This window comes from Panthera leo, chromosome C1 (assembly GCF_018350215.1).
Source record: "Panthera leo isolate Ple1 chromosome C1, P.leo_Ple1_pat1.1, whole genome shotgun sequence".
Classification (NCBI taxonomy): domain Eukaryota; kingdom Metazoa; phylum Chordata; class Mammalia; order Carnivora; family Felidae; genus Panthera; species Panthera leo.
In genome coordinates, this window is record NC_056686.1 from 160,901,684 (window position 1) to 160,923,114 (window position 21,431).

At 40.5% G+C, this 21,431-nt stretch overlaps 1 pseudogene; it reads right to left on the minus strand.

Moving 5' to 3' along the window:
• Positions 1–5,097: 5,097 nt before the first annotated feature.
• Positions 5,098–5,414, minus strand: LOC122226027 (annotated as a pseudogene).
• Positions 5,415–21,431: the final 16,017 nt, after the last annotated feature.

Consider the following 21,431-nt stretch of genomic DNA (forward strand, 5'->3'; position numbering starts at 1 on the left):
CATGTCCTGTGGTGTGATATACTCCTTGGGGTAAGGGCAGACTCAGTGCTAACAACACATTAGAGACCCAGTGTTTCTAGCCATTTCTCTTCTGTGCCAACCCCAGTGACTGAACAATCTGGCGCGTGGTGGAAAGGCAGCAGGGTGGGAGAAGGAGATGGGGACAGGAATGGACTTCTCAGAGAGCAACGATTGATTTGAAATACGAAACATCTTATTGATAAAAGCAAAGCCTAGACGGAAGGAAGCAGTTTGATATAGCACACTATCTGAAAAAAATCATGTGCATCTGTTTAGCACAATATACAGCATAATGACAGCAATCTTCCCTGTTTGTATCCATTCATCTGATTATACAGAGTAACAATTCTTTTAGTTACACATTTATTTACCCAAGGATTTTTTTAATGGATAATAAGTTAGTAAATCAGATAGCATGTGTTCTGGATAATACTTTAGTAAACTGTCTACCACACAAGACAGTTGCAATTCACATTTTATATAACATCCAGCGTTCTCTTAATACACATAGCACAATGGGAAGCTATGAGCAGCTCTTCAAGAAGGACAAAGCAGATTTTAATGATTATTTAATATTGTTTGATCTAGACACATATTATGTTGAAAAGCTACAGATTTCAGCCCTGCAATGCACCGCAGATGTGACAAGAAATGTGGACATATTTGAAGTAGATAGATTCCAGTGGCCTTCTTTTGATGCAGTTGCCATGGCTGTTGGTACTAAAGTTTCCGGTCTTTGACTCAATGAATACATTATAAGCTTTTTCTAACTGGTGAGAATCCAAACTTGAACCCCAAAATGCATATATTGCTTCATGGCAAAATAATACTAAGGAAGAGAGGATAGGGTTTAACTTAGGTCATTGAAATATGATAATAAAAATATAAATAATTCTCTCTTTCTGAAGTGAACACAGAAGTCAACAAAATTCCTGGTCCTTTCCAGAATGTTGAGTGGGGTGGGAAGTCTCAACTGTTTAAGGCTTGAATTGGAGATGGGAAAAGGGCACTGCTGGGGAAAAAGGCTAGCTACTTCTCCCCCACCCACCCCATGCTGGGGTCAGACTGTCAGGAAGGCACAGCTGCTGTCCTTGCAAGGTCCACATGTAACGACGACCTCTGATGTATCCAACAATATCTACTTCCTCTGTGCCTCGTCACAAAGCTAGCTCATGGGGCATCTCAAGGTCATTAAGATGAGATCTCTTGTGGTCTTAATGTCACCTTGTCTATCTTATTTTAAAGAAAGTTCCTAGGGTTAGATTCCCCTTGCAGCCCACGTTCGTAGGGTATCACTGGGAAGGGATACCAGAACCCTTATTATTCAGCAAATCATTGAACAGGGAGCATTTGCAGGCACACTCTGGACTGCTTTGAGTCATTTCCTAAAGGGAGAAGAATCTACATGTTAGATCTGATCAGATACAGATAACAGGAAGACCTTTCTGTTCTTCCGATGTCGAGGCAATGGATATGGACTTGTTGCTCAAAACGTGGCATTCACACTTGGCTTGTTCTTGCACAGTCCCAGCAGACAAGCTCCTTAGCCAGGGACTCCATAGCTTCGCAAAGGCAATTCCTTGAGACAGAATGAAAAGACATTGGATATTTGAGCTACTTTCTGGAAATAATATAGCAAAATTACATTTTAGAGTAATAAAACAATTGAAGATAGGGGTACCTGGCTGGCCCAGTCAGAAGAGCATGCAACTTGATCTTTGGGTCATGAGTTTGAGCCCCACATTGAGTGTAGAGATTGCTGAAATAAATAATTTTAAAATAAATTTTAAAAATTTAAATAATTTTTTTAAAAAATTGAAGATACATAGGAAAGGAACTTGGCACTAGTAGGTATTTACTGTTTACCAAGCATGTTCCACATACTTTCTCATCTAATAGTTACAGTGGCTTTATGGAAATAGGGATTATCATCTCCCTTTTCCAGACAATGAAACAAGATTCAAATTTGCACAATCAATCAGGGACAATGCCAGTCTCTGAGCTCAGTGTTAGCTGACTCCAAAGCCCGTGTGGTTTCTCTGTACCAGTATGCTTCAAGCCTTGCTGCATAATACTATTCTCTGGGAGTTAAAAATACACCAGTGCCCCTATTCTACACCTAGAGATACTCAAGAAATTGGTCTGGGCTAGGGCCAGGGCATTAGCATTTTCAAGAAACTCACCCAGTGATTCTACTAAGCAGCTAGGGTTAAGAACCACTGGGTCACACCATACTGCCCACAAAATTAAAACTCCACTATAAGTTACATACGTTTACCTGAGCTACATAAGGTCACAACTGACAAGTATCACACAATCTGTGTTGGGGGACAGATAAGAAAATGTGGATGCCCTTGAACACAATTATCAATCTTTTCTATAAACTCCTCATGCATTAGACATTCCACAGGGAGATTTTGGACTACAGTTCAAAATCTGGCCTCTCTTTATTTTTTTTCCAATTCAGCAAGCATCTTAATGTTTTATTTAATTTTTAAAATTTTTTTTTAACATTTATTTATTTTTGAGACAGAGACAGAGCATGAACGGGGGAGGGTCAGAGAGAGGGAGACACAGAATCTGAAACAGGCTCCAGGCTCTGAGCTGTCAGCACAGAGCCCGACGTGGGGCTCGAACTCACAAACCACGAGATCATGACCTGAGCCGAAGTTGGCCGCCCAACCGACTGAGTCACCCAGGTGCCCCGCATCTTAATGTTTTAAAGGTCATTGAGCTGTGTTCTAGTAGTGGTTGTATTGTACCAAACCTATCCAAGGAACTCAAGAAAGGAAATGGTCAAATGAAACTATGTCTTTGACAACAGGGTAAAAAATTGGGTTAAAGTTTAAAACGTAGACATTTCCAGTCATTAATTTCTTTTATTCATTTTCATAATCTCAAAACTCTTATTTGATTGGATCTGTGTCATTGTTGTTTTTTAGTAGACTCCATGCTCCATATGAGACTTGAACTCATGACCCTGAGATTCAGAGTTGCATGCTCTACCAACTGAGCCAGCCCTGGATCTTTGTTTCAATAACTAGAATCTAGCTATTCACCTGGCAAGTTGTTCTGATGCTGCAAGAGTCCATTCTGTGGATGAGAAGTAGTAAACGCTCAACAGTATTAAACGTAGACTTTTATTTAAAGCAGAACTAACCTCTTCATGGAACTTTTTTGTGGGTTTTTTGGTGCCATGAGTACTTTCTTTTAACACATTAATACCATTTCTTTCCCCAAGGCTATGTGGGCCCTTTCTAAGGCACAAAAATTCCCCCCAAACCCCCATATAAGAGTTAAATGATGTAAGCATTGATTGTGGTTAGAAATATTAATGCTTATTGGAGGAAGTGCTCCAAAATGGTAACAGTGGCCATCCTTGTTGATTAGAGGTACATGTAAAAAATATCCAAACTAAACCCAAACATATTTTTTTTTTAGATTTTTAAAACTGTTTATATCTGTGGTCCTATTTATCATTTTCTTGGAAGGCAGTGACTCTGGGTCATTTTCAGGACTCTTTCCTTCCTTCCTTCCTTCCTTCCTTCCTTCCTTCCTTTGCTTCTTTCTTTTTTCTTCTTTCCTTCCTTCTTTCCTTTCCCTTTCTTTTCTTTTTTCTTTCTTTCTTTTTCTTTCTTTCTTTCTTTCTTTCTTTCTTTCTTTCTTTTTCTTCTTTCCTTTCCTTTCCCTTTCTTTTCTTTCTTTTTAAAATTACATCTTAGTTCAATGACTTGCTCTAATGAAAGCTTTTTATTTTAAACATATGGGAGCAGAGATTAAAAGCACTGGCATTTTTGCTGAAAATCTTCTAAAATGAACAAATATGCTTCCAAAGCTTTCTCAGACTTGAATCTCTTTGAACTACTCTCTTTCAATATACATATACATACATATATGTGTAGATCTATATTATATATGTATTTTTTACCTGATTCTGATTCCAGATTTCATTGAAGAAACGAAAGCTAAAGCATTACGTATGGTTTAACAAGGAGGAAGTTAAGTGAAAATAAGGAGGCTTAATTCCCACAAAAAAGCTTTTAATATCACACAGTATCAGGATTAGGAAAATGGACACTGCAGCCAGAATGCCTGTAGTTGATCCTGGTCACATGACCTCAGTAAACATCTTTACCTCATCTGCCTCAATTTCTTCATCTGCAAATGGGACTAATATTTGGTAACTTCCCAGTGGGGTTCCTGTGAGTTTTAAATAAGTTAATACATGAAAAGTGCTTGGAACACAACCTAGCACATGATAAGTGCTCAATATATGATAGATATTATTATTATTATTATCATTATTATTATTATTTTAGACGGAATAGGTACTTTGATCGATGGCAAAGCTAGTAAAATTGTGCAAAATCTAATGTGGATAGCCTATGTTTAGAAAAAAATTTTCACTCTCAGTTGAGTGTTCCTAAGCAAGGAGGGGGCTCACAGGACACAGGCAGTAGGGAGTGGAAAGCAGCTGACAGTTTCTTCTCCTTGCTTCAGGGCCATGCAAAAACTTCAGTTGTTTTGCTTTTTGTCTCTGGATGCTGCTGGGAACTTCGGTAGATACTGGAGACAAGTTCAGAGTTTTATCCTGTTGACCAGCAGTTTACATTCCTGGCCAGGACCAAAGGCTAGGATTTTAGCAAGAAACGACAATGTGAGCCTGGACTTGGACAGCAGCAAGATCTTTGACTTTGGGTACAGAAGGGTTGCCGCACATTTTCTTCCTTTCCTCCCTCACCTCTTCTTTCCTCCCCGTTTTCCTTTCTTCTTTTCTTTCTTTATCATTCTTTCTCTCCTTTTTAGCATTTCAGTTATTTTTAGTTAAAGAAAAACAGCCTTTTCCAAGGGTGACAAATTGAACAGAAGGAAGCACGGTGTGGGCTGCTCAGAGCTCTTGCTTCAGGATCTGGAGGCGAAGAAAGAAGGCCCTCCCAAGAACTCAGGGTGATTGGCCAGCAGAGGGATGACTTTGATGACTTTGGTCACTGGATTTGTCGAAGTAGGCTCTAAAGGTGATTTTCACCTGTGAGTTTGTTGACATGATTAATATTATAATTCTTGGAGGCTATTCAATTAAGGAATGAGGCAGGAAGCCAAGAGCGTGGATTCAGTTGGATTCTGAATCACACTCAGGAAATCGTCTTAATCTGGTATAACCATAATTTCATTTTTCTTGGGGCAAATTCAAAGGAAGTTGAGGTCATTCTGGGGGTCAATTTCATGCATGGTGCTCCGGGCATTTAGGTGAGGTTGTGCATGAAGTTGGCATACTGTGTGTTGGTGGGATTGTCCATGGTGCTCTTGATGGGAAGGCCTGTCCTCACCACCATGATTCCCTGTACTCCTTTCTGTCTCTGAAGTGGCTTCAGAGTCTCCTCTACCTCTGCCATCTCCCACTGATTGGGTAGTTCTGTGACACTGGCACTCAGCCACTCATTCTCTTTCTTTTAAAAAATTATCAGTTCTAAAAACAGATCCCTTTATCTCCCTGTTCGATCAGTAAAAAGCATCGGGTAAAAATGGAATCAGTTAACTAGAACATTAATTCTATTGCTAATGTAGCGAACAGCACACACTGCTTGTTCAGTGTTGGTGTTCTGCAGTATGTATGGTAGTACTGTGGGGTCTCCCTGGGAGATGAACCCCCAAACATGCACAGACACAGAGTTCTTCCCCACTTTTCCCCCTCCCCCCTCCCTCCTCCTCCTCCTCCTCCTCCTCCTCCTCCTCCTCCTCCTCCTCCTCCTCCTCCTCCAGCCTGCTGAGGGGTAGGGGTGTTGAAGGAGAAGTTGCTAGCTCTTTTGCTTAAGATTCCTCACCTTACTCCAGCTTGGAGGGCCCCTTAGAGACCCTGGGCTCTGAAGGGATGCATTTCTTATATTTTTATCAGCTTTCACTTAGCTACTGCATTAGATTACAACATTCTTTGTAGCAACGTTAAATATCAGAATAAAAATGATTTTCAAAAATACCCCTCATGTCTTCTCTTATAACTTGGACCACATTTTGAGTGCGTACAGCTAAGTCCAAGGCATTCTTTCTTTGGCTGTATGTTCAGATGTCTTGTCTTCATTATGGAACAGCCCCACACAAGCCCCAAATTGCTCATATTTCACTTTTACGTCTTTCAGTTCACTTAGTATATGATTCTTAAATCATCTATTAAAATTCTTGACTAAGTTTCCTTTAATTTTTGACTCTACACTTTGATATCCCCTCTGCCCCAAAGCTTATACTCATTTTCTCCTTAAAGAAATACAGTAGGCCTAAATGATCTTGTTTCTGTGTATATTCCCCCCGTGATAGGTTGTTCTTTTAGTGACTACCAGTCCTGGGCTCTCCACCTACCTTAGGATAGAGAAACTTAAATGTCATTGCCCATGTTTGGTCGAGGACCAGTAAATCTGATTAGTCACAATTAAGTCATCAGACCAGGAACCAAGAAAAAGGGCTTAAAAATGAAGGATGAAGCCATCTTTTATTAGAATATAGGTTCTTGGGGTCTGGATGGATCTCAGAAATAAATGAGATGTGTCTAGGCATTTGCTAGATGAAGAAACCAAAGAACTAGGAGGTTACTTTTCCTGGTCAAGTGCCACACAAATAGTGGTGGAGTTAGAACTGAAGTCTAAGTGGGGCACCTGGGTGGCTCAGTCAGTTAAGTGCCCAACTCTTGATCTCAGCTCAGGTCACGATCGTCCAGCTCTTTATCTTGGCTCAGGTCATGATCTCACGGCTCATTGGTTTGAGACCCACATTGGACTCTGTGCTGACAGCCCCAGGCCTGCTTGGGATTCTCTTTCTCACCCTCACTCTGTGTCCCTCCTTGGCGCGCGTGCTCGCTCTCTCTCTCTCTCTCTCTCAAAATAAATCAATAAACTTAAAAAAAAAAAAACTGAAGTCTACGTTTCTGGACATCTCCTAGCATAGCACTTTCATTCATTCATTTATTCATTATCTTCCTTCCTTCCTTCCTTCCTTCCTTCCTTCCTTCCTTCCTTCAGTATTTATTCATGCCTATCGTGTACATGTTTTCATAATAAACAGGGGACCAATAGTAATTTATTTTTGGAATTAAACACATGGACAAATGTGATCTGACAAGTAGGAGAGTACTAAATAGACACATAGAAATAAGAACAACTCTGGAAAATCTGATTAGGGTGGTCACTGTCACTATAGTGTAACACTTCGTTGTAACACACACCACACCACCTTTGCTGTCATACTATAGAATCTTGATCCAAAACAAGGCAAAAAGAACCAAAGGACAATAACAAAGTACACATACACTTTCAAACCCATACACAGAGATGGAGCTGCCTTAGATGTAATACGGCAGACAATTAGTACACTGACATTTTGGCAAAATTTCCAGGCATTTCCATAAACCCTTTTTGGATTCTTTTTCCCTCCAGCTCAGCAAGACGGTCACATTCTTCTGGGCCTCAGACAAACAATAGCCTCCAAATGACATTTAAGAACAACCCCCTAGCATGACAACGGAGGCTCAACCCGTCTCGGAAAAAGGAAGGTCACCATATGCCCCGTGCTCTTTGTGCACCGCCTCGCTGCCATTTTACAGCTGCCTTAGCCTTTTTATTTTACTTTGGAAGACAAGGGCTCAACTAAAATGCACAAAGGGGATTTAGGATTAAGCATCATCTTCTGTCTCTCTAACCTGTAACCTCTTTCATCCTAACAAAGGTGGGAGGAGCTGAAGAGAGAGCTGGGGCTAGCAGGAGGAGGGCCAGGAGGAAACCAGCAGACAATGGTGGGGGGTGCAGGGGAGAGAGCCATCTTTTCTAAACTTGCTGTCCCTCTCACCCTCATTTTTTCTTCATCATACAGAAGCACCATCTGTTCACAGACTCGATGTGTCTGCATTTGTTTTCCTCAGTAACAGCTTATATAGGAAGCAGATTATGAAGGGAGCAAATATGCCACCAACTGGATCAGTGACTGTACATTGTTCATGCCCCTTAAAACTTTGCAGAAACACTGCAGCAGGCTCTGTGTGGGTCCTGACCCGGTCCTGGCTCCGGTGTGCTGACCTTGATTAGCACCACCTGACTTGGTTTAGCCCTTTTTATGCTAAAACCCCTCAGGGTTTATGCACTTGATTTATACTGTATTTTAAAGTAGGCTTCAATGATGTTTTCAAAATTTTTTCTAGCGTGCTAGCTTCACAAGAGCATAAACAATTTGAGAACAGGGAATTTTCTGTCTGTTTGTTTGCTGTATGCCCTTTTCTCTGGTCAACCACACAATTGACTTTATAATATGTTGACATTTGGCAAAATTTCCAGGCATTCTTTTAAACATGTAGACTTATTTGATCATACTTTCAGAACTAAAGTGAGAATAAGTTACAGGAGAGAGAAGTGGTTATAGATATCAAAATACCACTTTTTGCTACCTCAAAATAGAAAAGATATACTGTACATTTTTAAGCATCCCTGAAGGAATGATCCAGGTACAGTGATCTTCACAATGGGTCAGAGTATGTCCCAGTTATGTGACTCTGACATGCAAAAAGACCCACATACAATTCCATACAGCTGATATACTCAAGACTACATCCTCAAATATCATTGGACATTTTAGTTATTTAAAAATTTTCAGTTATGCATAATGCTGCGTCAAATCTTTGAGCATGGAGCTTTTTCTATTTTTAGAATTATTTTCTTAGGCTGTATTATAGGAAGTGGAAGTATAAAATCAAATGAGTGGTTTTGTTTTTGTTTTTGTTTTTTTAATTTAAATTCAAGTTAACATATAGCATAGTATTGGTTTTAGGAGTAGAATTCAGTGATTCATCACTTACATACAATACCCCTGGCTCATTCCAGCAAGTGCCCTCCTTAATGCCCATCACCCATTTAGCCCATCCCCTCACCCAACATCCTCCAGCAACCTTCAGCTTGTTCTCTGTATTTAAGGGTCTCTTATGGTTTGCTTCCCTCTCTCTTTTTATCTTATTTTATTTTTCCTTCCCTTCCTCTATGTTCATCTGTTTTGTTTCTTAAATTCCACATAAGTGAAACCATACATTTTTCTCTGACTGACTTATTTTGCTTAGCGTAATGTACTTTATCCACGTTCTAGCCACGTTATTTCATTCTTTTTGATCACTGAGTAATATTCCATTGTATATATACACCACATCTTGTTTATCCCTTCATTAGTCGGTGAACACTTGGACTCCTTCCATAATTTGGCTATTGCTGATAGTGCTGCTATAAACATTGGGTGCATGTGTCCCTTCAAATCAGCATTTTTGTATCCTTTGGATAAATACCTAGTAGTGCGATTGCTGGATCATAGGGTGGTTCTGTTTTTAATTTTTTGAGGAATCTCCATACTATTTTCCAGAGTGGCTGCACCAGTTTGCATTCCCACCAGCCATGCAAAAGTGTCTCCCTTTCAAATAAGCGATATTTTGAATTTAATTTTCAAACTCTACTATTGAAGAAAAGCTTACTATTTTGAGTAAGGATATGAAAGTCAGGACCACCGATGCATCATTGCATTTATATACTTTCACCCAAACTTTATTGAATAGCCTTGGTATATCACTTAACTAGTTTTCAGCTGTCAAACAAAATTTAATGTTTATTTCCCTGAAATATCCTTAAGATCTAGGAATATAAATTGCTGTTAAAATTATTCCTTATTTTTCTTAGAAATTCAGTGAACATTTAGGGGTGCCTGGGTGGCTCAGTCGGTTGAGCATCTGCTCTTGATGTTAATTCAGGTCATGATCTTAACATTTGTGAGTTTGAGCCCCGCGTTGGGCTCTGTGCTGATAGCACGGAGTCTGCTTGGGATTCTCTTTCCCCCCCTCTCTCTGCCACTTCCTCGCTCGTGCTCTCTCTCAAAATAAATAAATAAACTTAATTAAAATAAAAAAGAAATTCAGCGAACACTTAAACACTTTGCTGGAGAATATGAGTGAGTAGATTGGATACTTACTTAAAACTTAAATGTACTATTCTGGCATTGTAATACATTCTGTACACACCATAAATTGACTAGACATCAAATTATAGAAGTGCAGTAAAGAATTGTGAAATTTTAAGCTCTAAATGTCACAGATTAATAATTATATACTGATTTTTTTAAACAGCTAAATTTAACTCTGTTATAATTTTTTATCCTATTTCATATTTCCTTGGAGATTTTTACTGTGTTTTAAAAATTTAAATTAGATTAGTGGAGCAGAAAAATCTCAGGATGTCCATTTTCAGTTGAAATTGCCATGTGGATTCCAAGAGTTATTTTAAGTTGAACTACTTGTGGTACTCGAACTTTTTCTTCGGTGAATACATCTAATTGCCTTGTGCTAATAATGTACACTTCTTGCTTAATAATTTATCTTTCATTACACTTGAGCATAGGCATTCTTTTGTTTGAAAGGAGCTTTTATTTTTCACCCAAAATTTTCTGCATATAAAATATGTGCATAGGACAACTTTAGTGACGTATCACAGTGGCCAGGCTTAATCACAAATATGCTGCTGTATCACTGAGTCTCATTCCTGTGTGTCCTGTTGGCACAAGTCCATGCTCTGACAATCTACCGATAAGCATAAAACCCTGTAACTTCTCACAGAATGACCTTGACCATTCCAATGTAAAGCTTATTATAATTAATGTAATAGCTCTCAGTTATTAGACAGAAGGTAGTCTCTGGGCAAGATTGTGAATTTTCATTAAATCTTCTATTTTCCCCAACTTGACTTTTCTTGGATCTGCTCTAATTTCTTTTGAGTTCCGATTCCATGCTAGTGTGCATGCCTGAGATAGGACTGTGTAGAGCTAATGAGTTGGGGGTGGGGGAGAAGACCTGTCACAGTGTCCCTATTGAGCAAGGAAGCAGAGGTATTTTTCAACCATTCTGGCCAAGGGTTCCAGTGCTTAAACACAGGAGGGGAGGGGCACCTGGGTGGCTCAGTTGATTAAGTGTCTGACTTTGGTTCAAGTCATGATGTCAAAGTTCATGGGTTCAAGCCCCACGTCAGGCTCTGTGCTGACAGCTCAGAGCCTGGAGCCTGTTTCAGATTCTGTGTCTCCCTCTCTCTCTACTCCTACCCTGCTCGTGTGTGTGACCTCTCTGTCTCTGTCTCTCTCTCAAATATATAAACATTGAAAAAAAAATAAACACAGGAGGGGATCAGATGTGTCCCTTTAAAGTCTTTTGTCTGTATCAGCTCAGAGTGTAAATACAGTGATAGAGGCACACCCAGGGTGTTATGCAAGCCCAGAATCACCTCTTGGGGTCCCTTACACACCTACAGATTTCTTTTACTTTTCCAGAAGTTTGGAAAAACAGAACCCACTGTTCACTGCATCCATCCTAGACTGGGGAGTATTGCAAGTGGGAGTATGAATTCCTGCTGCTCATGTCCACAAACAAAGCATCTGCTCTTTCTCTTTGGATGACGCCTCACAGAGGTACTCCAGACTTCTCCTTTCTCCTTAAGCCCCAGTCTCTCCGACAAGCATTCCCTTTCACCCACTTGAATTTGAGTGCATGTGATGTCCCTTGGATGTTTTCTTCTCTGTCACTCACTCATCTTTCCAGGCCTAAGCTCAAAACATTCCCTTACCAACCTCGCTTCCTACTCTGCATTATAGCTAATCTGCTACAGGGGAATGGTAGGTAGATTAACTCCACGGTGCTCACACAGATTCTGCTGCAAGGACCTAGAATGTGCTTCTTATGACTCCTGCCAGTCTTTCCCAGGGAATTGCCCTGGGCCAGGGTTATGCCCTTGGCCTGACGCTGCCTGCATGCAGTGACTGGCCAAAGAAAGGAAGAGGGAAATAGGGTCACCAGCCTTGGCCACCTGCCACCATATCACAGTTCAGTCCTTCCCCCTGCCAGTCCTTCTCCTTTCTCTCCCTCACAGGTGGCTGCTGCTGAGAACTGTGCCCCCACAAAACTTCTTGCATGCAAATCTCAGAGTCTTATGGTCTGTTTCCAGGGAATCTGATCTGTGACGGGGCATAATTTAGGTGCTACCATATGCTACTTTGTAACAAGATCATTTTTATTGATTGTACTATTTTTATTTTTTAATGTATTTTATTATTTTATTTTTTTTAAATTAAAAAAAAATTTTTAATGCAATCTTCACCCCCCAACGTGGCACTTGGACTCCAGAGATCCTGAGATCAAGGTTCAGGATCTGCTCTGCTGACCAAGCCAGCCAGGAGACCCCTGATTATGCCATTTTTAGGTGATGCTAGATCTCCACAGGGACCAATAAATAGTTTTGAACCAATAGAGAATTAAGACAGACAAGTTAGGCAAGTATGGGATCAAAACATCACCTTTATTACCAAGAAAGCTGATTCCAGGAATAGGACCTATATCTGCAGAAATTAGATGGAAACACTTCTGTTATCAGCCACAGCGGTGCTGGACCAAAGCCAGCCCCACAGAACGCGCACAGGTGGGCACAGAGGAGGAAGGCAGGCCTTTCCAGAGGATGACTGAGGCTTTGCCCTTTGTCTCAAATGCATCCATGAGTACATCACTTCACCTTCCCCGGGGAGGAAAGAATTGAGAGGTAAGCCCAGGAATGTTATGCTAGGTAGCTTCCTACCTATGGGGTGGGGAAACAATTCTCTCCTCAATAGGTGACAATCTCCCTTTTGAATTCTTGGAAATTTAGTCCTTTAACAGATAATTTTCAAATATCATTAATACCTACCATGTGACAGGCACTGTTTAGGGAACCCAGATGTGAACAACAGGCAAAAATCCCTGTCCTTGTGGAGGTTACAGTCTAGTGGGGGACACAGAGAATAAACAAGGGAAATAAGGAAAATATAAAGTGGGAAGGGTCGTTAGGAGTGAGCAAGAGAAACCATAAAGTGGGGAAGGGCAAATGAGGGATTGTGAGGGATGGTGCTTTCACACGGAGAAAGCCTCCCACCACTTGAGTACAAGGGGACTGGGGAGTTCGTATCTGCCAGTGGAACTGTGCTACCCATTCCAATTCACATCCCCTCTGACATTCCCTCTCTCCCAGATTCTTACTGCTCTGCAACGTGAGCATGTACTGCAGCCTTGCAGCCTTCTAGTCCATCCTTTTCAGGGGCAACTATAGTACGTGGCCTTGACTGTGGCCTTGACTGTGGCCTTGAAGATATGAGCATTCTAGGTGTTTACCCCTGGCAGAAGGTCAGCATTCCTTCTCTGTCTGCAGGCTTGCTCTTTGCCAGACCCCAGTGCTGGTCTAGCTGGCTGTGACTCAATCAGCTCTGAAGGGACTTGTACCACCTAAATCCAGTTAGAGGTCAGCTCATGCAGCTACACTTGTAGTTTCATCTTTGCTGCTGTAATAGGAACCCCGGAACAAGAGATTCTGTCAGCAGTTGGAAATTAGGAATGGATTGGGGAAGTCCTGGCATGGTGGATATTTCTCATTTTGTGTTCCTCCTGCCTTCTGGCAATAGCCCCCCTTTCTTGGGGGGAGCTGTTTTCTCTACCCTATATGGATCAAATGGGGAATTTATACTTTTACATGATCCCACTTGCCTGTACATAGTGTTTAGTCAAAAGGTAGGCCTGTGGCCAAGCAGGACTAATCATGGAAGTCACTGCTCTGGCCACAGTGACCTGTCCCGAGTGGGTGACTCAAGAAACCAATCAAACTCCCCTAGGGTTTCAATAACTAAACCTGGGTGGTAGAGAACTTTTTTCTCTTGAGGAGAAGCTGGGAGATGTGAGTCCATAGCTGCGGCAGCCATGCCTCTGTTCTGTGAAGAAAACTGGACTGTGGTAGGAGAGAAAGAAGCCAGTCTTCAGAGAGAGGAAGAGATGAGAGTGTGACTAGCCTGAATCCCTGGCTCCAGGAGTCTCTAGCCACACTCCTGCCCTTTAGGTCCTTGAGCGAGTACCTTCCCATTTTCTCCTTAGCGGGGTCGGGTTGGGTCTGTCACTTGGAATCAACAGAGTCATGACCGCCATACTTGGAAGAACCCAGAGAGTTCAGGCTAGCTTCCCTACATCTTCTCCCTACCTTCTTTGGAGGATTACTTCTTCCATGAAGCTTTCTCCGACTGTCCCAAGTAGAATCGACTCTTCCTCCCTCCTTTGTGCCCATACAGCTCTCCCATTTCTTCATTCTCATCTCTTGTCTTTGCGGGGCTTATAATCCATAGTGTACTTACTGGTTTACCCATCTGTTCCCACTTAGAGGGTAGAGATTGGTCTTCCTCTTGTTTGTATTCCCACAGTTGGCACATAGGTGCTTAGTATATGTTTGTTTGTTGATTGTAATGAATACATGGATGGACAGATAGATAAGTACCACCATCATTCAGCAGGTGCCTCTATATGCTCATCCTTTAGTGAAGATTTCAAAATCCAGAGATTCTTTGGGCATTGAATTAATTCTGAGATATTGGAGAGATTTTGAGATCTCTTTCCCTCCCTTTCCCCCTCCCTTTCCCCTGCTCCCTCTCTGTCTCCCCCTCTCTCTATCTCTCCCTCCTTCTCTCCCTCCTTCACTCTCTCCCTTTTTTCCTCCCTCCCTCACTCTCCTTCTCCCTCTGCCTCTGCCTCTTTCTCTCTCTTTTTCTCACACACACACACACACACACACACACACACACACACACACACACAGATATCATTTATGGCATTCACTTCTTTCTGGTTTTTTTTTTTTTTGGTCTCTTGCATAGAGATCATGTACTTTTTAAGAGCAAGAGTCATATTTTATTCATTTTTGCACCTTCTAGGGCACCCAGCACTGTGCCTAGAGGAAATGGAGTTAAATATTTTTTGGGTAAAGCATTTGCAATTTGGGTTTATCTAGTTCAGATCATTTACACAGGTTTCTCCAAAGAGGTTTGTATGGCAAGTCATTGGCTTCTTCACTTTCAGATAAATTTTATATGTAATAGCATTAATGAATATTGTGAAAAGACAAAGGGATCTATGCACAATACCACAGTATTACATCCAGTGTATGTATAACTACTCCATGTGGCAGGATACTCCTCAAGAAACATCAATTGGTGGGACACTTCTTCCTCGTGTGGACTGTCTAGCATATTGACCCATCCTTCCAAATGCCAGCAGGTCCCTCCATCGTTGTGGCAAATCAAAAATGCCGGGATAGTTAATTCCTTTTAAAGTAAGCCACTTTACCACCTTGATGCATATAATTCCACTTTTCAATCCACATGTGTATAAATAAAAATAGCATCATGCTATATGTTCTGTTGTGTAACCTGCATTGCCTCTTAACAATATATTATAAACACCTCTTTGTTGGTGATAGAGACATTTATCTAACATTATCTTTAATAGCTGGCACATTATTTTATTGTCTGAATGTACTCTAATTTATTTCCTCAATCCCCTATTGCTGGGACTTTTGGTTGCTCCCAATATTCATGATTATTAACAGAACTGCAGTGAACCTCCTTGTTACACCTTTTCATAATCCATCATTGTTTATTTATGATGATAAGCTCCTAGAGTGGAATGTACATTTTAAAATCTTTTGAGACATACTTACAAATGCCCTTCCCCAGAGCCTTTGGTTTGAGTTGCTTTTATAGCTTTCCTTGTAGCCATTGAACCAACTCCTTGTCACCCTTTGGTGACTCCAACGTAGTGCCAAGGGAACCCTATTTTCCCCAGACCTTCTCAGAGTCTCTCCCAAGTCCCCAAATTAATTCTAGTTTTTTACCACAATTTTTCCCCAGAGTGACCTGTTTTGTTAAGGACCACCCTGAAATTATTGGGGTACAGAGACACAAGAACTGTTTTAAAAGTCAGGAAAAGTAGAAAAACCTATAGAGAGCTTCACAGGCATGCCATAGGATAAATGGAGGTTGATAATTATGTCTCTTACATACTATTTTGAGTATACTCATTATATAGCTTTAAAATGCTATTTTGAAATGCCACATATTACTACTTAAGATGTAAACAACTCATTCTAGGTTAAAAACTGTATGGTTATAAGGCTTCAAAAATAGTAACTCTATGGCTAGAAGGCTTCAAAAGTAATGCCCGATGTACAGTTTTGAAATATGGAACACCATTGCTGTTCACCTAGATCCTTTGCCAGCAGGCCTGAGGCAGCGAATACAGTCAAAAGCTGACACGCCTGTGCCTCTCATGGAAGCTTCTAGAGCACAACCAGGTAAGGCAAGACTTGGTCCCAAAGTCCTATGCTCAGTTGACTCACAGCCACTACTTATCTCTACGTGAAGTCAAAATACAGATGCCAAAATTTCACTTTCCCCAATTTTCTATTTTTGCTAATTGCATTTACCTTGCTCTTTTCCTTTATATTCTACACATGTTTGACATTTTAAAAAGGTGTTTTAGCCTCTGAGTTTAAGCAAATTGGTCCACAGAACTCCCCGGTGAGTAGCAAGCTCAGAGTTAATATTCATGGTGTCCTAAATGTTAACATTACCGTCAAAGCAGCTTGGTTTGCCTTGGCTCCAGCTAAGTTTAAATTGTATTTACAGAGTTACTTGCTTTTTTGTGTGTGTGAGTCAGAATATCCAGCTAAACTTGGTCAGCTCTTTCACTACTATTCTTCACATAGGACAGTTAAATTATAATGTTACTTTTAAAAGCAAAGAATCCATAGTAGGTTTGTGTTTGTACAAGAGAATGCTTTTCTGCCAGAGGTGAGGATCTTCTGGGCCTTATGTTCTGGAATGCCTTCTTTAGTAAAGAAGAGCAAACAAATCTCTGGAATTATTGGAGAATGGTTCTTTCATTTTGGTTTTTAAAAAATGCTTGCTTATTGAATATTCTGTTAATGAGAAGGCATAGAGGACAACCAAAGTTGAGAGGATTGATAACAAAATGTGTAGCGTACTATTCACTGAAAAGTAACTCTGAGGGCACCTGGGTGGCTCGGTCAGTTAAGCATCTGACTGTTGATTTCGGATCAGGTTATGATCTCACAGTGTGTGAGTTCCAGCCCTGTTTCAGTCCCTACACTGACAGGCTGACAGCACAGGGCCTGCTTGGGATTCTCTCCCTCCCTCCCTCCCTCTCTCTCTCTCTATGCCCCTCACCTGCTTGTGCCTGTGCTCTCTCTGTCTCTGAAAATAAATAAACATTAAGAAAAAAAGTGACTCTGAAAAACAAGGTCCTGATACTTTATCAACACTAAATAACAAAGGCAGTTATTTCCAGATGTATGTGGAGTTAAAATACTCTCATATTACACATTCATATTTTTTCTTACCATTAATCCCTTCTTTGGAATTCCCACAGCACACTCAGAAATACCTACTACCATTCATATTGTCATCCTTGGCTATGAGGAATAATACTAGACATTTCTATGAAGATGATATTTTCTTTAGAACCATTGCTGTTTCCTTATTTGTCAGAGAAATATATGAGCAATGTCTTATATTGAATGTGTATCCCAAATGTTCCCGATTCATCACTCTGGAATTTCTGTCACATTCATCTGAGGCCCCATTCTGTTTAACAGTCTTGTAATTTCCACGTATCTCTTCTGGCTGTGTCTCGTCTAATCCGGTTTTCTGCCTCCCCACCATTGCTCTGCGCTCTCCCCGTTTTGTGACCAGTTTTCTGTTCTATTGTTTTCTCTATCCTACTTTATCCTGACAGTGGACACAGACCCTTCCTGCAATCCCCCAGTGGAAGTTGAGACCAAGCTATAACTTTTGAGGGTTGGGACTGTGGGAAATGAATTAAATCCCAGAGGCGAGGACTGTAGACAGGATTGCTTACAACATCAGTCACCCCATCCATCACAGGGATACCCACCTGGACACCTTTCTTCCTAGACCCTGTCAACAACCACTTTGCAGGACCTACTTATCTTCTTTAAATGGGAGACAATTGCCCCTTGCCACAGGTAGCATGTTTATGTTTCCCTCACTGGAGTCCAGACCCAACATCTTACAGATCGAGAAAAAGGAAAAGATTCTTCTTTAACTTTGTGTAGGAATTTGGGTAAGAATTGTTCCTTCCCAAGATTATAGATATTTGAATTTGTTTACTTCTTTTAGGGGCAACTCCATCCCCATGACCTTGCCCTTTGATTTATAAAAGACTTGAAAATTCACTAGTTTGATGTCAATACATGTCCCAGAATTTGATGACGTAGGTTTGGGGCTTTTGCAGAGGGGTCAGTGTTGGGCTTTGGCATTTCCAGTCTTCTGACATGAGGGCACTTCCTATGGCCTATTGGAGTCTATGTTGCCTAAATCCACATTAATAAGGCCACATTTTTCCTGAAGGAAACTTAATTTGCAGAAGTATAGGTCCCATCAAAAACCACATCTAACTGACATTATTGAAAAAGGCACTGAACTTCCCAGTCAGAATGTATGCATTCTGGTCTTTCCCAAGAACAACAAGAGTATTTGTTTTACATTTGCACATACCTGAGTGATGTGTCTAGAAGCATGTAGAGGCAGTACTAGAAAAGAGATTTTATTGTCCATCATTCTATAGCATTTTTTTCCCCAAATGCAAACCAAAAAAGTTTCTATAAATCAAATAAGTATGAGAAATACAAGATTTTTTTTCAGATCAAATATGTCTCAAGACTTTTAATTTGCTCTGTCCGTTATGCCTCTTCCAGGGATGGTATAACATGTTTCTTGAACTTTTGACCCTTAAATTCCCACCTCCTGCCCCCCCACTCACAAAGAATTACATTTCTAGAGTTCTAATAAAGATTGGATGGATAAAGATGAGACCCTCTGTCTTCCTTGGTTAAGGACACACAGTTTACATCCCATTACTAGGATATGCTTAGAATTAAATTTCTAGCCTGCCCCAGGGAATAGAGAGAAATCCCAGAAATCCTGTGATCTGGCAGCTTTAACATCGTGAAACAATCTGTTCCACTCCAGATGGCTTTTGTCCAGGGAGCCCATATGGCATGGCAGACCCAAGCATCCAGAATCTCTGGTTTCCTACCTTTTTCTCTTGTTCTCTCCTTTCTTTCCTCATCCTGAAAGGTTTAGGCATGTACACTGTGAGAATTTTTTCTCTCTCTTATCATTTTAGAACCCTTCCTGATAGGTCATTGTATTAAAAAAATATTTTCTAGAAGGTTTGTGAGGAAAAAATCTGCCATTACTTGTCAGACTTGAGAAGATTTTAATTTTTTGGTGAGGCAATGATCATGTAATGTTTAGTTTCTGGTAATAGTCACACACAGTAGTTTATCAGTAGTCAATTAATCATTCATGTAAAATAAAAATGTAAACATTGTGATACTATAAATGTGAATGTATAATGCTTGTTTCAAGATTTCCTCTACCATCCTGGGACACATGGGTGGCTCAGTCAGTTAAGCCTCCAACTTCAGCACAGGTCATGATCTCATGGTTCATGAGTTCGAGCCCCATGTCAGGCTCTGTGCTGACAGCTCAGAGCCTGGAGCCTACTTCGGATTCTGTGTCTCCATCTCTCTCTCTGCCCCTCCCCCCCTCAAAAATAAACATTAAAAATTTTTAAAAAAAGATTTCCTCTACCATCCTTCATCTTTAGATGATGAATCTGTGTAGTGACCATAAACTCTTCCTCAGTAAAAAGTAAACATTTATCATACAGGTCAAGTTAATTCCATGTCAAGAAGGCTTGTGGTACTAAGCTGTAAATGTAAATGTAAAAAGATGTAAATCATTACATTTACATTTACTTTAACCTCTTGGAGACCTGTAAAATTCCCTACCTGTCCTCAAGAAATGTAAATAAAAGAGTAATGTGAAGGAACCTGTCCGTGCTAATAAAAAAGCTGGGGAGTAGCACCACAGTTTACTTTAATGCATGTGGTCACAGTACGCACATACACTCATCACAAGTATTTTATTTAAAAGAAGTTGGAAAACAAGATACCTACTGAGTGGATGTATTTGTCTCAGTAGGCCACAATGGACAACAATGAACGTGAAATGGTTGACTCATCGATCAGGCTATTGATCTCTGTCACAATATTGAAGAGTCCCATGTACAGTATTGTTTTGTGGTGGGATTAAGGAGGGAGAACTATTGTGGGGACGAAAGAGAGAGAAAAGTTGTAGGAAAGTCAGTAAATAAATTTCCTGAAGAGGAAATGAGCTTTTCACACAGACACGTTGATCTGCCTTTGTAGAGTCAACTGGAATAAGAACTAATATATATCTTTTTGGTCCTAAATTTGTAAAGCTCATCTATGAGGAAATAAAACAGTAAAGACTTTATTTTACTTATTTGTTATTTCCCCAGTAACATTATTTCTAAGACTTGCCAGCGACAGAGACCTAGTGAAAACAGGAGGGTTTATTCTTCACTGCCAGAAGGAAACAGAAAGTGGCAGGAGATCAAGGGGGTGGGGATTTCTTGTTGCTGAAAATAGGGTAACACATTTGAGATTGCTCAGTATTAGTAGTAATTATTTTTGTATGTGTTTGATGCTCCCAGAACAGTTTATCAAAACCTCCAGTGTAGCACATAACACTGCATTAAAATCTCTTATTTGCAGTTCTCAAATAGATTTGTGAACAACTAGGCCATATCAAAAGATTTAATGTAGAAATTTATAGACCTAGAAAATCTCAAGCTTTCTCTTCCACGGAACTGTGAAGGCTCTCAATACTATAGAGAGGCACCCACAGAAGAGGTGTAGTGGAACACAGTAGGTGGTAAGGAGGCACCAGTGAAAAGAATATGATTCCTGTATTGGTTAAGATGTTTTTGGCTGCAAGTAACAAAACATCCTGACTAATGGTGATTTAAGTCAATAGGGGTTTGCTTTTCTCACATAGAGAAGTCTGGGGATTGACAAATACTGGATGTCAGTTCAGCAGCCCAGTATAGATCTAGAATGCTCAACCTTTCCTTCACGGTGGCAAGATGTCTCCTGCAGCACCAGCCACCACATCCACATTCAAGGTAGTGCCTGGACAAGGTAGTGCAATTGTTGGTTCTAGTATCCATTCATTCATTCAACACATATTTTACTGAGAACCTGCCATGTGCCAACACTAAAGTGGGCACTGTGAATAGAAAGACAAGAGAAGACAAAGAGTAGAAAGGAGAATATTGTATGTTTTCATCCTTTCTTTCAGGAAAACAGATGTCTCTCTAGGAGCCTTCCAGAGGCTACTGTTTCATGGGCAAGGCATAGATCCATGCCCCCTGCTAGTTCAATCACTGGTAAAGAATGGTTAGAAGATTACAGCCTTCCACCAGTCATAATTAATCTTCTGAGGCTAGGGGAAGGACTGTTCTTCCCTGAGAACATGTGACAATTATAATTCCTGGATTTTATCTGCAGTTGTTGCTCCTAGTATTCATTCATTTATCCAACAAAGAATTATTGAGCATGTTCTCTGTACTAGATCTGAGCAAGGTACTGGGGAAAGAGACATGCATA